Below are 5838 nucleotides of genomic sequence, written 5' to 3'. Positions count from 1 at the left end.
AATGCCAACCACAGGTTCATTGATTTGAAAACTTTGTCACCAGGGAATGGCACTACTTGAGAAGAATTAGGAAGTGTGACTTTGTTGAAGTAGGTGTGGCCTTGTTGGAGGAAGTATGTGACTGGGGGTGGGCTTTGGGGTTCCAAATGCTCAAGCCAGACCAAACTGCACCAGTGAGCACTCCCAAGATACAGGACCTAGCCATATCAGCCCAGGGCTTAAAAAGGCAAACCCCACAAAGTTACAATTTTGGGTTTTGCAATTGTGTTTTTGAACAGAGTAAGTAAGTTTGATGGTCAGAGGAGGACAAATAGCAAAATAGCATAGTGGTCTTCTTCATGAGTGATGACTACAGATTGACAGTTCACTTTTCATTTTATGAGCTTGACATTGGGGAGACTGCTTGCCTTTTTCTAGAAATCTCTATGGGAATGCCAGAGACCTGTGGGTTGGGTGGTGGAAAGATGAACTCTTGGGGCTGCATCTCTTAGAGTCCTGCTTTTCTACCTCAGACCCAGCTCTGAGACCTGGTGCCCTGGAGCAGTGTTGTCTACCCTGATCCCTGTGCTGCTCCTGTTGACAACATCCTTCTGACTCCTCTCAGTGTGCGGAAGCATGAGTCAGCAATTCCCAATCTGAATAATTGTCTTTAGGACAATGACAGAAACACCTCTTGCTGTTGCCGAAGATTGGGGACCCCACAGCACTAGGAAAGGCACAACTCCCTGTACAAATGTGGAATAATAACTGATGGTTCTGACATTAACCTCAATCTGAGATCTGACTGTGACGCCAAGTTCCCTGATAGTGCATGAGGCTCTGAACATATCTGAGTCCCTCTGATCACAGGTCCTGGCAGAACAGATTTACTGAAAAAGCAGGGAAGTAGGGATTTGTGAAGAAGACAAAGCTGAGAGAGACATGGAAAGGCCAGCATGGCCTAAGCCATAGATAAAGCACATCCCTGACCGTACTTGATGACACAGATCACTACTTTTGACCAAAGCAGGGGACTGACCAAAGAATGACTCCAGACACATACTCAGTATTGAAGACAGGTCTCATTCCCTGTAGATACAGAAAACAAAAACAGATGAGTCTGGGATGCCCACTTCCTCAGGATGGAGGACAACAGGACATACAGCAACAGTCCTCTAGAATCTACAGGGAACACTTTCCAAGTCAGGAATAGCTGTCGGAAGTAGTGAGTGATGACCAAACATCTCTAGAAATTTCAGCAACTTAAAGAGGGGAATTTTACAAACCAGAACAGGAAGCATCTTCAGTTGCTAAAGTAGGATTAGGGTGTTTATAGTGGACCCCCACCCTGTGAGAAGGATTTTCCAGAGCCCTGTTTATGGCAGCCCTAGCGTATCTCCATAGTTCTCACAGGAACAATCATTTCAAGGGCACTAAATATATGGCCCAGTGATTAAAAGCATTGGTCACCCTTCCAGGGAAACTGAGTTCAATTCCCAGCACCCAATTATGCACTTAGAACCTCCTCTCATTAGTAACAGGGTAACCAAAGACCGTTTCTGGCTACCCCAGCCACTGAGCATGAACATGGTGTACAGAAACACATGCTGAGAAATGTTTCATACAAAAATAAAAGTGAGCCAGGTGGTGGTGGTGTGTAGCAGGAATCTTAACAGGCCTTATTAATAAGACAAACCCAGAGCCAAGTATTGGGGTGAACACTGGAAGGCCAGAGAGACAGAACAAGCCACAGCTAACCCCACCTGGTCAACTTCTCAGCTGATCTTGTTTCCTCAGACTGCAAACTTCTGTGTCCTCATCCCAATGGCTCTCAGCTGAACTGCTGCTCGAAAGCCTGAAGCTTAACTAGCTAAATGCCTAACCAGCCAAATGCTTCTGGTTTCTAGTCCTCACGCCTTATGTACCTTTTCCTTTCTACCATCACTCCCTGGGATTAAAGGCGTGAGTCACCATGCCTGGCTGTTTCCAATGTGGCCTTGAACTCACAGAGATCCAGAGGGATTTCTGTCTCTGGAATGCTAGGATTAAAGGTGTGAGTACCACCATTTTCTAGCCTTTGTATCTAGTGGCTGTTCTGTCTCTGACCCCAGATAAGTTTATTAGGGTGCACAATATTTTTGGGAACACAATACCACCATACTGGTGCATGAATTAAACCCACTCTCAGGAGGCAGAGGCAAGCATACCTCTAAATTCTAGGTCAGGGCCACAGGAGGCCTCAGAGCAAAGAGCACAGAAATAGCATAGCGGGAAGGAGTCCAGACTGGTCCTTATCTGTTTTATAACTCTATCTTCAGGATGATGCTCCTCTAAGAAATTTCAATGGGAATGACAGAGACCTTATGGATTGATTCATGGAAAGATTAACTAACTACTGAGAGAGGAATCTCTAGAGCCCTGCTTCCCCACTCAGACCCAGCTCTAGGGCCTGGTATCCTGGGAGCAGTGTCTGGGGACCAGTTGCTTACTGTGATCTCTGTACTGGTCCTGTTCACAACATCCTTCTGAGTCCTGGCCCATGTGCTGATGTAGCTGACAGAATCAAGGAGGGAAAGTAAAATAAAGGCTACCTACCTCACTGAAGTGTCCATCTCTGGCCCTGATGATGGCGTTTCATTGCCTCACTGTTGTGTCACAGTTTTTTATTGGCCAGCTGAGGGCACCTGTAGGTAGAGTTTTCCTGCCTTGCCCACAGTCAGGACAAATCTTTGTCACCCACCAGTCCCCCAGCCGCTCAGACCCAACCAAGTAAACACAGAGACTTATATTGCTTACAAACTGTATGGCTGTGGCAGGCTTCTTGCTAACTGTTCTTATAGCTTAAATTAATCCATTTCCATAAATCTATACCTTGACACGTGGCTCATGGCTTACGGGTGTCTTCACATGCTTCTTGTCATGGCGGTGGCTGGCAGTGACTCTTTCCGCCTTCCTATTCTTTCTTTTGTCCTCTCTGTTAGTCCCGCCTATACTTCCTGCCTGGCCACTGGCCAATCAGTGTTTTATTTATTGACCAGAGTAATTTGACATACAGACCATCCCACAGCAGGCACCTGCACTGAGCCTTGGCTTCCTGGTGATCAGAGATCACAGGGATCTGAGGGAGGATGAAGGAATTTAGGATGGGAGTTGGCTGCTCTGTCAGTGGCCATGCACACCATGGCCAAGGAAGGCCAAGAGTAGAAGCAGCAGAAGCTGAGAAAGATAATGCACTACTGATATCTCTCTGATGATTCCTAATGAAAAATTCCCCCAGTGTCTCCCTATGACACCAGGCTGACTCTCCACAGACCCTCAAGACCCAGACATGCAGCACAATACTCTGTATACCCATGAGAAGCCTTCTAAAGAAATTCATACCACCCATGTTATGGCCACCATTTCGTGTCCGCAAGGACCCAGATGTACTTTCTTTTAACATTTCCTTGGGTCTATGCAGATGTGGCCTCCTCTTGCCCCATCTGCGTCCATTCAGACATCATTGCTTAGTTCTGGTCTTATATTGGTGCCATAGCTTGGGTCTGTGGTCAGCGGCAGCTCCCATGGCTGCATAGCTGTTGCATGATGGGGAAGAAATGGGAAGCATCAGACGTGCAGAAGGAGGGAGACTTCCTCTACCTAAGTTGTCCCTCCCTGACGACTCCAAGGGCTGTGAGGTCAGATGTGGCTCAGGTTTCAGCACTTGTCCAGAGGTTTGATGCTGTGTCCAGGTGTAGAGGGGTCTCTAGGTCTTTCTGGAGGAAGGTATCCAGGCCTGAGCTGGATAGAATGTCTCACATATGTGAGAAAGAATGTCTTCACCACATTATCAAGAAAACCTGCCTTTCCTTCTCTAGGCTTCACTTTTAGGAGGTCTGCTTCTCAGATTTACCCCTAGGTAACATTGGAGAATCTACCAAGTGCCTGGCTTTGCAATAGTCCTCAACAAATATCAGTTAGATTTGGTGATCACTTTAGAGCCCAGTTTTCCACTATGGGTAAAAGGACAGTGTAGCATGAATTTTTTTTAACAGTTTTCACAAACATCTGTTTCATCATTGGTGGGTAGCACATTTAACAGTTAAAAACATTTAAATAATGTAGAGGTGGCTGCATGCCAGCAGCACTGATAACTAGATAACCATCCAACTAGAAACCAGCCAACAGGAAACTCTCTAAATATTTAAAATACAGCTCTTGTTTAATCATCCTTTGATTTGATCACCTCCTGGGGGGGGGGGGAGGGGGAGCCTGCTGGTCACATGGAAATATTTTAAGGCCAAATCTTCTCATAATCCTTTCCCAGAGTTTTCTTTCCACTGGATTAAGCCTCCAGTTCCAAGGCAATCTTGAGTTTGTGGCCTCCAGCATTAAAGCTCTTTTCATCTACCAGAGCAGACAGTGTAAGCTTCTGAGTATAGCCCACTCCGATAAAACTGGAGCTGTTGACCTTTGCAGAGATGGAAGCAGTGGATCCAACTGGTATTTGCTGCAATCCCAAAACGAGTGCAGTTGGTACCTGATGTCCAGGCAAGGTTTTCTGAAGTGTCAAAATCTTCACATACTTTCTGATAAATTGATCCTCCAAATTCTGTTCTTTTATTGACATTAGCATGTAGCTGAAAGTCCCCAGTCCTGTAACGTACTGCAAAGTTACTCCTTGTCATCTTTGACTTGGCACTGTCAAAGGTCATCTGGCACCCAGCAAGCCAGCCCTCGTAACCAAAGACAGCTGAGCCATGGATCTCAGGTCCAGCAAAATCAAAGTCAACAACACAGCCAAGGCTTATACACTCCCTCTTGTAATCAGACTTGATTTTACCACGTTTCTTTCCTGTGTTTGGTGAAAAGGTAGTATCAAATGCCAGCTTCAAACCTTGACAGATCCGGTCTTCAATTGCAATCTCTGTCCCCAGAGTGTTATTGGTGTTCCATTTTTTTCTGTGAAAGTCAGACTGTACTCATACTCACACCATTTGTATTTGGTCTCCAAGGTCCCACTAACTTCACCAGTGTCCATATTAGATGAACCAGATGTTGAAAATTCCACACCACTGCATGACTTCATTTTCACATTCAGCTTTACCAACCCAAAGCCAAATCCTTTGTTGAAAATATCTCTGGCGGCTCTGTCAAGGTCAGCATAGGATGAAGGGATACACATTGTCCGCGGGCATGTTGATATACAACAGTCTGCCATAACAAAGCCATGGGAAAAGGTGATCTACGGGTGTCCTGAGTGGTGTTGCCTTGGCCGCTCTGTTAAACTGAGGCTGCTCTGCTAAGCTGAGGCTGCTCCGTTATCTGGAGATTGCGCTGCCGCCACCATGGCTTGACAATTCTTCAACTGAAAGGAGAAGATCCTGTCTCCACAAATCCTCAAACTGAATACCCCTGCATCCTCAGGCAAAGGGGTGTAACATAAATTCTAATTGGTGTTAATAATAAAAACCCGGAGTCAGATAGTAGGGTAATAACTGAAAGACCAGAGAAACAGAGCAGCCAGCCACTAGAGTTCTTACCTGTACTGAATCCTCGGCCTGAAAGGAGACTGAGCTCCTGTTTCCTCCCACCTCATATTCCTCTCTCTGCCTAGCCATATCGCTTCCTGTGGCCAACCCCTAGTGCTGAGATTAAAAGTGTGAGATTCCATGCTCTGGGATCAAAGGTGTGTGCCACCACTGCCTGGTTATGTTTCTCTTTTAAACTATTCCGTAGCCCGGGGTGGCCTTGAATTTCTGATCTTCCTGCTAATTCCTCCCAAGTTCTGAGATTATAGGTATGTGACAGCACTGCCTGTCCTCTATGACTATCTAGTGGCTAGCTCCACTCTCTGATCTTCAGGTGAGCTTATTTTTT

General features: G+C 46.0%; 1 pseudogene; it reads right to left on the bottom strand.

Moving 5' to 3' along the window:
* Positions 1 to 4303: 4303 nt before the first annotated feature.
* Positions 4304 to 5143, bottom strand: LOC102916613 (non-selective voltage-gated ion channel VDAC2-like; annotated as a pseudogene).
* Between the last annotated feature and the right edge of the window lie 695 nt (positions 5144 to 5838).

This window comes from Peromyscus maniculatus, chromosome 21 (genome assembly GCF_049852395.1).
Source record: "Peromyscus maniculatus bairdii isolate BWxNUB_F1_BW_parent chromosome 21, HU_Pman_BW_mat_3.1, whole genome shotgun sequence".
Classification (NCBI taxonomy): domain Eukaryota; kingdom Metazoa; phylum Chordata; class Mammalia; order Rodentia; family Cricetidae; genus Peromyscus; species Peromyscus maniculatus.
The sequence above is the reverse complement of the archived record's forward strand: the minus strand, read 5'-3'. Positions and strand labels throughout refer to the sequence as shown.